This window comes from Macaca nemestrina, chromosome 19 (assembly GCF_043159975.1).
Source record: "Macaca nemestrina isolate mMacNem1 chromosome 19, mMacNem.hap1, whole genome shotgun sequence".
Lineage (NCBI taxonomy): Eukaryota > Metazoa > Chordata > Mammalia > Primates > Cercopithecidae > Macaca > Macaca nemestrina.
In genome coordinates this window covers 62,790,071-62,806,459 of record NC_092143.1, presented here as the reverse complement: position 1 = coordinate 62,806,459, position 16,389 = coordinate 62,790,071, and the positions used below count along the sequence as shown (strand labels likewise).

Here is a 16,389-nt window from a genome sequence, read left to right as displayed (position 1 = left end):
CACATGGAAATATTGAGAGGTAAAGGGGTATTTAAATGTAAAATCTGTAACTTACTTGCAAAAAATGTATTTTAAAAAAACAAAACACACAAGTGTCTTAGCCAGTTTTGTGTTGCTATAACAGAATAATATAGATGGGTAATTTATAAACAACAAAAATCCATTTCTCACAGTTCTGGAGGCTGAGAAGTTCAAGATCAAGGTGCTGGCAGATTTGGTGTCTGGTGAGGATCCACTCTTTGCTTCCAAGATGGGGCCTTGAATAATGCACCCTCCAGAGAGGAGGAATCCTGTGTTCTCATATGCTAGAAGAGTAGAAGACTGGACAGAGAGTTCATTCCTGAAGTCCTTTTATTAAGGATTTAAACCTACAGATGAGGATGGCGCCTTCGAGGCCTAACACCTTGTAAAGGCCTCACCTCTAAATACAGTTACAATGGCAATTCAATTTCAATATGAGTTTTAAAAGGGACAAATATGCAAAGTGTAACACACAGACAAAAATAGATAGATGATAGAGATGACAGATGATTAGATAGATAGATAGATAGATAGATAGATAGATAGATAGATAGATGATGGATAGAGACAGAAAGTGAAGAGCATGATAAAGCATGTATGAAGAAAATGTTAACACTCATGAAATGTAGGGGGAAAGATATGACAATACTTTCTACTATTTTGTACTATTATATATATAGTGTGTGTGTGTGTCTTTTTAAACTCTTGCTCAGTTCAACCTTAACTGGAAGTATATACATTCTGATAATTAAATGTTACAATATGAGAGTTATAAACCATGTATCCTATTTGTTTTCTCATTTTATTACCAATTTGTGATATGAAGTGTTATGACACCATTGCAAAATAATTAGAAAAGTATTATTGTTTAAAAAAAATTGGCCATGCTAATAGGGCAAGCAAAAGCGAATCTGAAATTTGTCATAACTAATGCATATTCCTTAGCATGGAACAGGGAAAGTAATATCTTTAACAATATTGAATTGTCAAAGAAAAAATTGCTTTGACAGATTTCACTATTTCGGAGACAAAGCTTAAAATTGGGACTATACAGAAAAGACAGAGGACAGGGACAGAAAGGAGGTGGCTTCTTGACCAGTGAGGGGAGGCAATGTCTTCATAGATTATGGACACTGCAGACAAACAGCGGCTACGTTTACTGGGCTGCTGTATGCACGCTTGTAGTGCTTGTAGTTGAGGATGATTATGGTTAATGACTCCAGTAATGTGCACTTTCAAACCAGCAGGACAATGTAATTTGTATCAAACCTATTCAGTATCTCTTCAGGCATTTTGCCTGGTTTAATCTTAGTCCAGCACTGGCTACAGAGAGATTCTCTGGAAGCTTCACAGCTGGCTCAAATTAAAGATATCATGCCCTCCCTGACACCCAACCCCTTCAGTATATTCAGAGTAAATAAAGCTGTTTGAGTCTTCATATCAGTTGGATGGCTCAGGGCCTGTCATAGTTTAATGCGACGGGACAAAGATCTTTAGTACTGAAAGCACTAGGTTTTAGTGTGCAGATAGGAAGCAGAACATCTGTCTGAAATTCACTGATGAGACCCTAGCCAACAACAGCTACACTTCTTGGTAAGAGGAACCCGTTTTACATTTTAACGTAGTGTGAAGCGTAACATTCTGTGACATTATGAGAATTTCTCAAAAGATAAGAAAGAAATAGTTAATAGAGAAATATGTGTATTTCTGTATTTCTACAACTTCCAGGAGGAAATACCTGGTAACCAAATTGCTTATGGAATCAATTCAGGAATATATTCTATTTAGAAGCTTGCCTATTACCTTAAAACTAGTGCTAGATAAATTATGTAAATGAAAACCTTTTTAATTTTTAGCCATGAGGTTAAGAAGCATAAACATGCTTTTCTTTTCTTTTCTTTTTCTTTTTTTTTTTTTTTTTTGTTTAGTGCCATTTCAGGGAGGGTTAAGGGGAAATTTCTAAACACTTGTGTCTGTAATTTTCAGACTCTCTTCGCAAATACTGAAGCATGACAGAGTTGTTTACACAAATGAGACAGAAAAATATGTGAGGGGCCTAAGGCTCAAGATAATTATAATTTTGACATTAAAAAAAAAAAAAAGCTATTATGTTCCACTCCTCTGTTTTGTACGTTGAGTTTTCCTTTCCATGCAAGAGAATGCAAACCACTGCATTTCGTCAGTTCCAGAAGCAACATTTCAGTCTAAACAAAAATGCCTGTCAATGACGACAGTAGGACAAGGTTGAAAAATGAGGTTAAAGTTCAGGCATATTGAGGTCTCAGTGCTAGGTAAATGGCATAGGGAATGATTGACACGTTAAAAAAAAAAACAACAGCGTTTGGATGGCAAGTAGTTATAAGCAACAGAGAAATGTGAATAACTCAGGCGATTGTGATACCAGATTTTTCATTCATAAATGTAAAGGTGCATGCCTATATTCCCAGCTACTTGGGAAGCCGAAAGAGGAGGATCTCATGATCTCAGGACGCTGTAGTGTGCGATGATTGCACTTGTGAATAGCCAATGCACTCCTGCCTAGCCAACAAAGCAAGACCTTTATCTCTTAAAAAAACCAAAAAAGTTTGCTAAATTTTATTTTTTAAATATTTATAAATCAAACTGGTATGCTCTCAAATGTTTACTTATGTGTTAAAACTCTAAAATTTTTGACAAGGACCTCACATCACATTGTTGATTATGTTATCAAGTTCCTATAATAAATAATTTTGAATGTAGAAATACAGTTGTTTTATTTCAAATGCCTCAAGTTAAATTGACTATAAATGACCACATCTTTTCTAGCATGGAAGTGCTGTTGCTCCTTTTATGAAACTAATTTTAAAACGTCATTTGCTATAAAGACTTATTGGCAGAATTTACCAGTTTCACCAGCTGACTGAAAAAAATAAAACTCTTATAAAATCAGATAAAATATAAATATGTTGTTTTGCAGTTTTCTTTTTGTATCACATTTTTAAGAAAATAAGTTTAAAAATGCTACAATTTTTGAAAGTAAAAGGACACCTATTATAATACAGTGTAAAATAAAATACATACTTTTTGGACTGGTAGTAATTCAGTTAATCTATGTAATCTATGAGAGATTTATAAATTCAAACTCTCAAAAGATTATAATTATGACTATAATTCCCCTAGTATCTCTTCTAATAATTCTCTAATCTTTCTCCAACGTTTTGATGATCATTCCATTTTGACTTCTCTTTATGAGTGTCAGTGACTACTACTCAGGACTAGCTCAGAGTATGGAGTATTAACACTACATATCCCAGATTCCTTTGCAGCTGGTGCCCTGCATATGACCAGGAATTTAGTAGCAGATGCACCAGTGTGGGAACTGGAAAGGGAAAGGTCTTTCACAAACATGATCATGAAGGCATTTCATTTTTCTTTCCTATACAGCTGTGGCATAGATCCTGGCTTTGTGACTCTTGACTAGCAAGCAGCAGCATTAGGATTTCTGCTGAGTCAGTCCTGTGATATAGTTAGGCATTTTTCTGGCTTCCTTGTTTTAGGTTATGTAATTTATAAGTTGAAATGTCCTGTAATAAACCAATTTTTATTTAAACTAGCTGGCGTAGACTCTGTAGTCTGAATCTTAAAAACCTTATTAGTAATATGTGAAATTGTAAAAGATGTTTATTTCCACGTGCTTGAATCCTGTTATTTTTCTGGATGGTGTGTTTCATAATGAAGCAAAATCAATGTCACCATCCCTCAGTAGTGGAAGGGAGTGTGTTTTCTATGTTGTTATAATTTTTTGTCACTTTTTCTTTTTTTTTTCTGAGCCATTATGCATGACTGAATAATTAAGCTGTTATTTCAAATGTCTGGTCACAAAAACATTTGTGCCAGCAGTTTCTAGTATGATCTGATCAACGCGAGTGAGACATTTTTGCAAACCTATAACTGAATCACAGTAGCAGCTCTTTATCATCAAATTTTTTGCTCTTCTGAAGACTGGTCAGCTTGAAAAACATTCAAATAAAAGACATGTGCACTTTCACGATGCTTGGTTTCTATAATTACCCAACATCTCAATACCTTGTCTTGGCCAAGTTAAAATGAACTCTCTTAGGCCAGTGTATACCTGCTTTCTCCTCTACAGGTAGGCAAATGGAGCTTCTGTGCTTCCGGTCTAGTTCTTCCTGGATCATACTCTGTTCATTGCCCCTCACTCTAATATTTCTTAAACTTTTCTTTTTTAGAATATTTCCTGTCTCTTTCCTTTGTACTTCCTAACAGCTATCTCTTTCCTTAGAATTATTTAAAATTGTATTGCATGTTTACAATTTCTTCCTCTGATCTGTTTCAATTTTACAGAACTTTCTAAAGTTGCAGATTGCCAATCAAATATTGACAAATGCTAGAAAAATATTGCGGTGCAACATCTGAAAATATTCTGCGCTAGTCATCCAATGCTTAAAATCAGTAGATATGCATCGGTATTTGATGTTTTGCTGAAGTAGAGGTAAAACCGCTACTGTCTTGCCTTTACCTGATCTTAGGAAAAGTCTTCATTATTGATCTTATGAAAAGTCATCATTAGATTCCAGATATGTAGCCATTTTCTACAGAGTATGCCAGCCCTTTTCACATATTCTTGAGATATCATTAGGAGTAACAGAGGCTTACATTTTGACCATCTTTGGGACCAAAGGTCATTGTAATAGGTCAAAAAAGAGGCAGTCACCCTTGGTCTTGTCATGCTACAAGCCATCCTGGGCCCTTGAAATGAGAGAATTGAAATGTTAACTATAATAAGAACATCGTAAGAGTGGACTTTGATGATGTATGGGACTGAAGAGTCCAAGGCACATCTATCAGGTCTCTGAGTATATCCTGATAGAAGATGAAAGGTTGGCCTATCTAGATAAAACTTATGTTTCCCAAACATTTGAAACTGGTGCTATCTTCTCCCCCACTTACAGTATGTCATGTTTTATACAATGTTTAGTTGACATACAATGACAGTAAATAACATACCAGATGCTTATAGTAAGACTTACTCAGAAATTTTTAATCTTTTATCAGGAAGACAATAAATATATCACTTATCTTTTCCTTTGCTCTATGTTTCTACTCTAGAGAATGAAAAACAAACAAACCAAAAAAAAAAGTGGGGGGTTTTAAATAGCCAGTAATTACTTGGATATTTGTGTGCTTTTACTTCTTCAGATTGAGGTCTATTGAAATAATTTCATTAAATATAGAATAAAACTAAATTACAACAATATTTTTCTCTTGGAATATTATTCTTTTTCTCTAATCCCAGTTGATAGTCTTTCATGGCCTGACACCTCAAATAGGGCATTCTGCAAAAAGGCATTTTTTAATTGGCACTTTGAAGCCTACATTCAGTATATTGTTTGAATGGTCAGGGAAGAATAGAAAGCTTTTCTTTTCAAAATTAAGTTATTTTGTGGAAAAGGGTATAGCTTGGCTTCAGATTTATCTATGTCATATATGTACATTAGAAATATATACCTTTTACAGCTATGTATTCATATCAAACGCATTTAATGAAAGGTTTTTTAATATGCAGCTTTTGACAATCAATTTATTTCCTGTTGACCTAATTCAGACTGAGTAACATATTTTATAGTGCAAAGGTATAACTGCCAGCAGCTAGTTTAGTTTTGTTTTGTTTCAGTATTAAGGGAGAGTTTTGTCAACATTGGAATCCAAGGAAATTTTGGAAAATCTGAGTTAGAAAACAGATTTTATGCTCTGCATCTGGATATAGTAGAAAACCTACTGTTTTGTTTACTTGTTTTCAAGAAAAATATAAATATAGAAATTTTAAACCATCTCCGACATAAATGTTCTGGATAATAGCAAGTGAGTCCAAAACATATGGATTGGTATTTTCCTTTATCCCAAAAGGCTGAAAACTTAGTGTCTGAAATGGTTGATAAAACTTTCCTTCTTCTTTTCGCAATATTAAGGCTGATAGTAAAGTAACAGACTCCAGAATGCTAAAACAATTACTGAGGAAGTACATTAGTCTGGGTTCTCCAGAGAAACAGAACGAATAGGATATGTGTGTGTGTGTGTGTGTGTGTGTGTGTGTGTGTGTATGCGTGTATGTGTGTGTGTGCGTGTGTGTGTGTATACACGGGGGGGGGGAGAGAGAGAGAGAGAGAGAGGGAGATAGAGAAGAATTTTAAAGAATTGTCTAAAAAAAAAAAAAAAAGAATTGGCGCGTGTGTAATGTGATTGTGGGGACTGGCAACCTCTTATCTGTAGGACAGGCTGTCAGGTTGGAGATCCAGGGAAGAGCTGATATTGCAGCTTGAGTCCAGAGGAAATCTGGCAGTAGAATTCCCTCTTTCATGGATGACCTTAATCTTTCTCTCTTAAAGACTTCAACTTAAAACAAATCTGAGACCCACTCACATTATTGAGGGTCATCTGCTTTACTCAAAGTCTACTGATTTAAGTGTTAATCTTACCTAAAAATACCTTCACAAGGACATCTGAGATTGCTGTTTGAACAAACACTTGGAGATCACAGCCTAGGCAATCTGACACAGAAAATTACTCATTGTGTGTGGCATTGATAGTCTGTGCTCACCAAAATTTAAAATTATTTCACCAAACTCTTCTTTGTGGACATCATTATCTATCAAATTTCGAGGAATATAAATATCCCATATTCCTTCTCTTCAACCCTCTTAAAAATTATATCATTTTAACATCCTTTTATTTCCAATATCCCCTTTCTCTATGTCTTTTTCATCTTCTCAGCTCTTGCACCCACAGTACAACAATGCATGCCAATTTTCCTGATTGAATTACTCCTTATGACAGGGAAGACAGAAATCCCCACGATCCATTCAGCAATTTTGAATCTCTGGTACCAGTTGACCTCTACTCCATGGCAGGAACTACACCATCCCCTGTTTCTAGCCTCTTGAAGATTAATTTTTATGTGCACTCCTGTGTATATGTGTATGTTTGCGTTAGTTCTCTTCAGATGAAATTCATTTATTTTTCCAATCCAATATCACTAAAGCAGAAGACAGAAATTTTCACAGTTCAATGAATGCAAAGTAATAATTACATATGTGAATATTAAAGAATTACAGAGCTAATTATTACTCTTCCAAGCATAGACAATTGTAGGCAGAGGTAAAATCTCAGGAAACCCAGATATAGGGCTTAAAATAGTTAGACATTACAGTTATCCGAAGGGCAGCTCCTCTGTAAGATCAGATGGACATCCCTTTCTTGCTCTTTGTTTCACTGATGTGCATCTCCTTTCGCTGTCTGAAGGGAGAACCTATGCTGGAAAGCCTAGGCAGGGGTTGTCTAGAAAATTCTTGTGTCTTCATACTATGCTGCATCTACTGACAATATGCTCCTTAAAGCAAATATTTAGGAAAAGATTTACTTTTATGTTTTAGGACAGCACATTCTACTTACAGCTTACTGAGACTGAGCTTCAGAAAATGTATTATAGTGCCTAAGTAGAATCCTCTTGTTACAGAAAATAACACTCTTCTGCCTAGACATATCCCATATGGAAACCAATAACAGTTGATCTTTTATTAATCATGTTACATTTTTCAGACTACTGTTTCAAATATTTCTACAAGGCCACAAAAGCCTCAGATCAAAAATGAGTACATATTTGCCAAGGTACATTCCTGGGCAAGTGGCCAGAGGGGCAACCAGGTAACCCCAGCCAGACATTTTGTGATGATATGTGACATCATCTAAACCATTCATCCTCCTTTTGTTTGTGCTTTGCTCATTTGCTAGTCATTGTCTGACATTTATTACCTTTTTCTCCCCCATTGATCTATATGTAGAACAAAGCCCTCTGAGCAGGCACTGCAGGCTCCAGTAAAAATAATTTTTCTTTTATTCATAAGGTGAACTTCACCCCCAGCTATGAGCTCGTAATTCTGACATGCAATTCCATTATCCAGGAATTGAGATGCTGTTTATTGATACCATCTGCACATCCATTGTTCACATGTTAGGTTATTTTTCTCAACTCCTAACTCTCAATAAGACTATGTGATGACAATGCCATCTGTGCTTCCAAGTTTTTCATCTTCTTACCCAAGAAGGTACGTTCTTAAGGTATGATTCATGTCAGTATGGGTCGGTAGAAGTGCTATGTGGAGATCAACATGGATGTGTCCTTCAGAAAGGTGACACCAGCCCTAACTGGCAGCAATCCATATTCAGTTGTTCAGAAACTATTAATGAGAAATCACCAAACAACATCCCTAGTTTCCTCTCTTAAGGCCCAGGTTGCCTTAAACTTCTTTGTTCCCTGGAATTCTTTATGGGCATGGTTTGTAAAGAATCATTCCTTGTTTTCTTTGGACCTGAAGACCAGTCTTTTAATGCATAAGTCTATCCAAACCATTATCTTTCCGATGGTTTCCTGCTTCCCCCAAAATTTTCCCCTTATGGGCCATAAACTGTGTAATATAAAGAGTAATAGATTGAGCTAGAATCCAGGTGTTCTTATTTCTAGTTCTAACACTGTAAATAACTTTGTAGGATTGAGTGCACATTAAACTATCTTTAGGATTCTATTTCCTCATCTGAAAAACTAGTGTAATGGAGTGGTAATTGTATAGCATCAGGGTGTCAGTTGACTTTTAAGTAGGAATTTATCTTTTCTCTCTTTTATGTAAGTGAGATATGAAATGGCATTTAGAAAAATGTTCACTGAGTTTTGAAAAAGAAAACACACTGCTTTGGTTTACTTTGTCTTTTTAAAAAGACAACATTTCACTATGATGTTGAATTAAATTGCATGTTCCCCATAAACACTTAGAAGTTATAATAATGTTATTCATTTAAAACCCCTCCAGAGCTACCATGTAGGTAATATTTAAAGATCATTGTTCTGAACCAATGACATAGAATGAGTTACTGAGCTATCAACCGCCTGCATTGGTGACAAACGTAATTGTATATAAATGTTTTATATGATGCACAGATATGAGTATTTGATGAGTACATGCCATTAAATCCAAATATATTTATCATTGCTGTTCTGTGCAAGGATTTCATGTAATTTAAATATTTCCCTTGCATGAGGTTTTCATTGTAAATATATTTCATTTATAAAGTCTTATTAATTTCACAGGCTCATGGTTTTACTATTTTCCCTATTAAGAAAATTTGCCATTTCCTCATTTTTCCTCATTATAATAACACTTTAATTCAGAAATTATCACATGAAGGATTTGGAATGGTGGCAGACTTTGTTGTGACATTTTGCTTCACACAGCACAGCCTTGCTTTCTGCAAGAATTGTACAGTGACAATGCAATGACCTTTAGATACCACACATCTGCCTAGGATAGAAGTATCTTTGTTTCCTTTTATCACACACTTTTTTTGAGCATTTAAGATATTCCAGGCCCCATGATAAGCACTAGAAATACAAAGACAAAAAGGTACAATTGCTGCCTTGTAGTAACTCGATGTTTCATGTGAGATGTGGATTCGTCAGGGCAAGATAGTAGATAAAGCATTGGTACCTACCTCCACTTTTTTCAGGTCCCAACATGCAAGTAAAATAAAGGTAAAGAAGGTAAATAAATAAATTGACAGCTGAGAGTAGGGTGGGGGCATCAATTAAAGACAGGTTTAGACATTTCTGGCAGACAAAAAGAGATGAATGGGTGAGTCATTAATCAAAGAACAGAAAGACAAAACCTAGAACACTTGAAGAGGAAGTTGCAGCTAATGAAAAGCAGACTTCTTCAGCAGAACCCCCAAGAGGATGCAGACTAAGAAATGCCAATGCTTTGATGGGTACAAGGAAGAAATAGGACTAAGACAAGACAAATAATGGAAGACTTACATGGCAGATGTAAATCACCCACATCTCTTTCTCCAACTCCTTATGCTGGATGCTCAACATTGAACCCTTTACCCCAGGCACAAATACAAGTTTGACAAAGCCATCTAAGGGAAATAAGGTTGGTTAGTTTAAGTAACAGAGACCCAGAGTGAAATCTTCTTTGTACTTTCTTGTCCTGTTGTGTATGGGTCCTGCAGCATAAGAGTCACCCCCATGATTTCTTTTTCTAAAGCATTTTCTGCTGAATGCTGTCTCTCTATCAATCTTCTTAGACTCTTATTGTTAAGTATGGTTTGACTGCCATGACTCGCCATAAATTCATAAAGGTACTGCAACATGAAATAGAATGGTGAAGATATATTAAGTAAAAACTAATCCTGAGTAAATAAGAGTAATTTAGGAAACCCAAATAATTTTTTAAAGTCTCCTCAGGCGAATTTGAGGTTTTGGCCTTGAGAATTAGAAAAAGAAAGAAAGTAAGGAAAAAAAAAGAGGAAGGAAGGAAGGAATAAAGGAAAGAAGGAAGGAAGGAAGGAAGGAATAAAGGAAAGAAGGAAGGAAGGAAGGAAGAAAGGAAGGAAGGAAAGAAGGTAATGAGGAGAAAAAATCTTGGAAGTTAAAGGCATTATTGAAATAACATATTTAATAGGAAAGTTGGAAAATAAATATGAAGTTACTTGCTCATTTGATATAACTACGATAAAAATAAAGGAATATGGAAGAGAAAAAATAACATCAGTTCAGGATGGCTAACACTTGGCTAAAAGAGTTATTGGTAAAAAGCATGAAGAGAATAAAGATGAAATGATCAAAGACACGGTACCAAAAATTCTTTAAAAGCTAATAAGAGAAACCAACCTAATTTAAAAGGATTTCCATGTACTCCACCTTAAAATATTTAGACACATCATTGAGAAACATAAGAAAAAAAATCCTAAAATCACCTGTAAATGACATACAATTAGACTATCATTGATTTAGCATTATAGATAAAAAATGGAAACATGTTTTCAAAATTCTTAGCAGAAATTATTTTTGATGTAGACTTACATACTCATGAATACTTTCACTAAAATGTTAGGAATGAATAAAATATTTTGAAATCTGAAAGAACTCAGGAAGTATGCTTGGCCAAAAATTTCCTTAGGAAATTAATTGTGGTCATATTCCAGCAAATTAAATGAGTAAGAAAGGAAAATGTGAAAATCAGGAAATAAATAAAAGAGAACAAGATAGGGAAGCTCTGATATGTCACTCTGTAATTCGCCTCTTGTCTAGTTTAGATCAGAAGGACCTATAATAGAATATAAATATATCAGTGTATCACAAAGGAGAAGATGTAATCAACGCACTACCTGGCCCTATTCTAAACTCTAATTTACATTTGCACTATACTTTTATGATAAACCTGTAGACAGATTATGAGATTATTAACTTTGCTTTAAGATAAGAATATAAAAGCAAAAATACAGAGAGTTAATAAAGATAAGTTGGAGGAAATGGGTGCAGCAATGCCCTCATCTTAGAAAGTGGGTGTCAAGACATAAAAATTAAGGTTCATAGACCATAAATAGTCATTTGAATTTGCAGATAGGAACAGTGAAGATAGAAACTGAGAATTATGGGTTAATTATTGGGGGTGGGGAGTGGATACATGGGTGGTGAATTAAAAGCCTGGCTTTTTAGAGTGAGATACTAATAGACAATGAATACATTTGAAAAATCTGAAAGAAAATTTACTTTTTACTTTTTTGGAGTGTATTACTGTTCCTAATTCTCAGGGTATTCATTGGACAAATTAAATGTAGAAATATTTGTAAATTGTTGCTTCTGGATAAGGGAACTAGGTCTGAGGAATATTGAGGTGTTTATGTTAACTTTATTGCACACCCTTTGGTAGTATTTAAGATTTTTTTTTTAATTTTATGTATTATTTGAATAAAAAGTAAATAAAAGAAATAATAGCAGCGTGAAAAATGCTAGGATGTTGATTTCCACACAAGAGTTTATGTAAGAACATTCAGAGAGTGACGGTTAATTCCAATTGTTCTCTCTCCATATCCATTTTAGTAAACTATTTAAAATGCAAGGTCATGGATTTGGACCTTTTGCTTGGGGGAGGCTAATGCACTTGCTAAAATGCATTTTGTCTAGGGATATATTTACACACTGATCAATGAAATTTAATAAGGCTTACTGTTCATTTACCTCTCTTATGGGAATATCATTGTTTATTTCACTGTTAATTGACTATTATTGATTATTTATCATTTATTAATACTTGTGTGATTTTAATTTAGTGTTGGTTTTAATTTCCCTTCTAGTAATAATTTTCTTCAATTAGATTTATTTCAATGGCTTTACAGAGAAACAATAACGTTATTTTCCTGGATAAATTTAAGGAGAGATTTAAATTTTAATGCAAAGTTATCATCCTTAATACCATTTCAAACATGCTAGTCCATGCTCTAACCAAATGCTCCTGAGGTAAAGTTCAATTATTTCATTGATCAAATGTATTAATGCATTGATGTTAAGTCATTAAATAACTAATGCAGGACATCTCTATGTAGAGGAACCACACAGCTGGAGTTTGTAGATAAGATCCCAAATATTGCTATTTCTCTGACTACCTAATGCTTCAAGGGTTTGTACTTTAACAACTCTTCTTTTAAGCACTTTGTCTATGTGGGTAATGCCTGCCTCCTATTGATATTGTAAAAACTAATTACAACTTTTTAGGAATCATGTATTTCATGATTGGTTAAGTAGAGAATCATAGATGTGAGCCCTATTTCAATGTCTTTGTAAGCTAAAGATTAAAGATAATGGAGAGGTCCCTACAGAATAACTGTTATCTTATTAGTTCCTGGTCTTGTCCGATATTTAAAACAATTACTCTGCTATACCTTTCTTAAAATGATCATTAATTATACTATCTAAGTATTTTAAATTTTGTTTTTAAGATTCATTATAAGCTGGTAAAACACTGTAAAAGGGATCTAATTTGAAATCAAACTTATTTTTAGATTTGAGTGCATGAGAATAAAGATGTTTTAAGGTAGTTGGCAGATTTGGCATCTTCACTGGTAAAATGTGTTTTTATTTCTATATAATTACAAAAAATATGTAATCTATTCTTTCAAGCAGAGACTATTGCTGGAGATTGGAGCATAGCCAAAGTGTTGAAAATCTTGCAGAAGGGAGTGAAGGGTAATCCAAAAATTATACACTGGCAACTCTCACCTCTGCACCTGGAAAACTAGTTTGAAAGATCTTGGAAGGTGGAACACAAATCATCTGGGTGAGCAAAATTCTTTAGGAATAAATCAGCCTGGGCTTTGCAAATGTAAATCATTCCCCCTCTGCCTTGAAAGGATACTTTATGATGCTTTACGAAGAGTAAATAAAGGAAGTTTGCCAGATGTACTCAATTTAGACTTTCAATGCCTCTTAAAAGAGATATTTTTATCCTGAGTATCACCTGACAGTGGGAATCTGTACCTACATTTAGAGAACACACAAGAAGCTTTTTTACCACCTGGCTTAGCTACAGTCCAGCTTTACCAGAGACCACAGAGTTAGCTTCTGCCCCTGGACAAATCCATTTTTTTGTTGCATGTCAATTCCCAAGAACCTGTAAATTCTTGGCAACAGAAGGAGAGGGAAAGTTCTGTTCATGATTAAAAACTGGATTAATTACAAAAGGCAGGATTGTGAGTATTGTCTTGCTGCTATTAAAAAAAAAAAAAAAAGAACTGTCTGCTTACTGGAACAGAGTCAAATATTTAATTCATCATTTAGAATAGAAGGAGGTGGGCTTTTTATGTTGAATTGCTGAGGACAAACACTTAGAGGAGATGAAAAATCCTGAGAAACTAATGCAAAGAGAGTAGAAATACATGCACCCTGCCCCACTCCCTGTGACCCGATTCTTGTCTATAGGACTATGAAAAAAAGAAAACATTTATGAATTAGTACCTTTCTTTAACCGATTCATAATCTAAGAAGATACGACTAAGTGCGGTGGCTCACACCTGTAATCCCATCACTTTGGGAGGCCTAGGCAGGTAGATCACTTGAGGTCAGGGTTGGAGACCAGCCCTGGCCAACATGGTGAAATCCCGTCTGTGTTAAAAATACAAAAATTAGCCGGGCATGGTGGCAGGCACCTGTAATCCCAGCTACTTGGGAGGCTGAGGAAGGAGAATCACTCGAATCCAGGAGGCAGAGGTTGCAGCGAGCTGAGATCACACCACAGCACTCCAGCCTGGGTGACTGAGCAAGACTGTCTCAAAAAGAAAAAAAAAAAAAAAAAAAATAGGAGATGCTACATATAAAATGGTCATTAACCTTGAAGTCAAATGCAAGAGGCAAATGATTGACCCAGAGAGGAAGTAAAAGCAGATTTCAAAGGAAAGCGCAAACAATCTTATGTGAGATGGTCAGTGCAGATATGCTTTGGTCCTAAAAAGGGGTGCATGTCAGAGATAGCGTAAGACATTTGTCCAGGGTGGAAAATGTGGGCAAAAGAACAGAACAATTCAAAGTGATTTGTGCAGCATTTAATAGCCCACATAGCTAGTTAAGTACTGTGATTAGCCAAATGTCTCCATTAATGTTTGTTGAACATGATCAAAGCAAACTTTTGAATATATTTGTTATATACTATACAATATATGAGGAATGAGTCACATTCATGAGTGAGAGGCCTGAGATGCAAAAGGGTTGGAATGAGCCAGGTTTTGAACATTTACTCTATTGAATAAAGTTAATTTTTCTAAAGTAATTTATATAATAATAAATATGAATCAAATGCAAATACACAAGTCCTTTTTAAAAATACAGTGGAACTAGACAAGCTAAATAAATATAAACTTCTAAGGAAAAATAAACAAGAAAATACAGCAAGAAAACTTAGAAAAAAGAACAGAAGATAAACTAGCCCTTCAAGATTTTAAATGCTTTCAATAAGTAAAACAGTATACTACTAGCACATGAAGCAAAAGGAAGTCCAGTGGGAAAGAATAGAAAACTCAGAAATAAACTGACTTTATAAATAGATTAGGCAATAAACGATGTGAAAACAAGTCTAAAATGGTGTGATAAGAATATTAATTAGCATTAACACATCACATCAACTACCAGGATATAGTCCAACTAGTTACAACATTCAAATATATAAAATAAAGACATAAATATAGCTGAAGAAAATACGGATTTATTTTATCACCTCAAATGGAAGTAGACTTTCTTATATGATTTCAAAATTCCAATACACAAAATAGTTTTTAAAATTGTTAAATTCAACTCCATAAAAATAAATAAATCTATACCACAAAAAAATCATGAGCAAAGTTAAAGTAATAATAGTCCAGAAAACTATCCACTACTTGTATAATAGACAAATTACCGTATTCTTAATACATAAAGAACTCCTATGAGTAGATAAGGAAAAAATCAACACAGTCATAGAGAACTAGGTAACACAATAAAGACACTGTTTACAGAATAGAAAGTAATGTGACCTTTAAAAATTAACAAAATATTCAATTTGTTCATAATTAGAAAAACACAAACTAAGCCTTTACTGATTCTTTTACCTTTCTATTTGGCAAAAATTCAATTTTACTAAGTTGCTGAGTTGCAGCAGTGCTGGTGGCAGTGTAAGAGACCCTATTGCTATGGGTAGAATTTAGCAACATACTAAATGTATAAATGCATCTACTCTTCAACCCAATAATTCCATTCCTTGGAGTTTATCCAAAAGATATATTCTCACCCATTTGAAATGCTGTATGTGCTGGGGTATTCAAACAGCATTTGCAACATCAAAATAAAAGTAACACTTTTATGTTACTGTCCTCAATAAATGAAAAACTTCCAAATACATTTTATTTATATAAAAAATTTTTTTTCAAGTAAAGAAATGACAGAACAATTTCATGCTTTGTACCAGAAGAGAGCATTACCAAAATTTTTAACCCATTCATCCACCGAATAAAGTTAAATCCCATCATTTGCCCATGAAGTAAAAATAAGAGAAGGGGGAGAAACATTAGTGAACATATAGAATTGTTCAGGAATCAAAATCCCTTAAAGGTTGATTTAGGTAGTTAACTATTTTGCAAACTTCAGGAAATATTAAAATAATAATAATAAAGGCTAACCTCCTGTAATATTCCAAAATATACTTTTCTCTCTCTCCAAGTACACTTACGTACTTCTGTTAAGTCCAGCATGTGTAGCTGTCAGACAGAAGAAACCCTATTCATTGTGAATCAAATAAAATGCTGTCTGCTACAAAAAGAAAAGTGTTTTCCCTACTTTTGAGACTGCTTTCCAATTTTAAGAATGTATGAGACTTCTGTTTTAAAAATAAAATTTGACTCTTCATTTCAATTAATAACAGTAAAATTATTTTCAGAGACTTGATCTTTATGAGGAAGCAGACATATTTGCAAAAAAAAAAAAAAAGTAAATAAAAATTAGGAGTGTTAGAGGAT

The 16,389-nt window shown here is 34.3% G+C and overlaps 1 long non-coding RNA gene across 2 annotated transcripts in view; it reads left to right on the top strand.

Moving 5' to 3' along the window:
* Positions 1–16,389, top strand: part of LOC105465530 (uncharacterized) — a 223,009-nt gene that overhangs the window by 159,962 nt on the left and 46,658 nt on the right. The window contains exon 5 of one of the 2 annotated variants that reach the window (XR_011616783.1): positions 13,031–13,187. The exons of the other annotated variant lie outside the window; for it this stretch is intronic. This is a non-coding gene — a long non-coding RNA (uncharacterized lncRNA). The remainder of the gene's footprint in view (positions 1–13,030; positions 13,188–16,389) is intronic. 2 annotated transcript variants of the gene reach the window in all.